Raw genomic sequence first — 951 nt, forward strand, 5'->3', positions numbered from 1 at the left:
ACATTGTTTGAAATTTTACCACCTATTTTAGCCAATTATTTGGTCATAATACTTGGTGAACCCATAATTTCCCTCAACCAGATTGCATTTCGAATTACTAAAAATAATTAATTATTGAATATATTTCTCTCCGTATTAAATTATTCATACTGAAAACGTAAATTATAATTTCAAAAAGATGAATTACAGTTTCGAAAATTTGAATTGCCGATGTGAATTGTCATTATAAGAGGTGAATTTACATGAAAAAATATACCGTTTTTAATTTTTATTATTATTCAATGTCTCAGGGAGTTTCATCGCCTTGAAAGAATTTTCGTACGTTCTCAGTAAAATTGGACCAACTTCACAGAATTTCAGTTTTCGCCACCTGGTCACGCTGAGTCCGGTGTAGGCAGTCTTCCTCAATTGTAGTAGTCAGGGTAGGATCCCTTAGTACGAACAGTTTCAAATTCCCATTTTTGCGGTTTCCTTCATGTTTTCAATTCGGCGATTTGATAAAGTTAAATGAAATTGCGTGACATAATTTATTATTGATCAGGAATTAAGGTGATTTAATTTTAAGACATTTAATTGTTTGAGCTAAAGATTTGATTGGTCGTGGACATCATCGATCACCAAAAATTCCCGGAACTTGGATTGCATCAAGGAAAACTGCGGAAAAATTGAAAGAGTTGATTTTTTTTTCTTATTAAATTCTGTTTTCCTTTATACACAAAAATGAAAAATCCAAAAGAAAATTTAAGATTTTTAATACAGTATACCAACTAAAGTGATGAAAGAGCAAAATTGAAAATCTGTGATCGAAATCTGAGTCGTAGAATAATAAGAGGAAACTTGTTTTATCAGATGAATTTTACTTTAATAACGAATAAAATTGGTGTGGTGAATTAAATTTTTCTATTCCTATATTATTTTAGCAATTCACTGTACTCCGATCCCAAGTTCTTT

The sequence above is a fragment of the Fopius arisanus genome, unplaced genomic scaffold, assembly GCF_000806365.1.
Source record: "Fopius arisanus strain USDA-PBARC FA_bdor unplaced genomic scaffold, ASM80636v1 scaffold00068, whole genome shotgun sequence".
NCBI lineage: Eukaryota > Metazoa > Arthropoda > Insecta > Hymenoptera > Braconidae > Fopius > Fopius arisanus.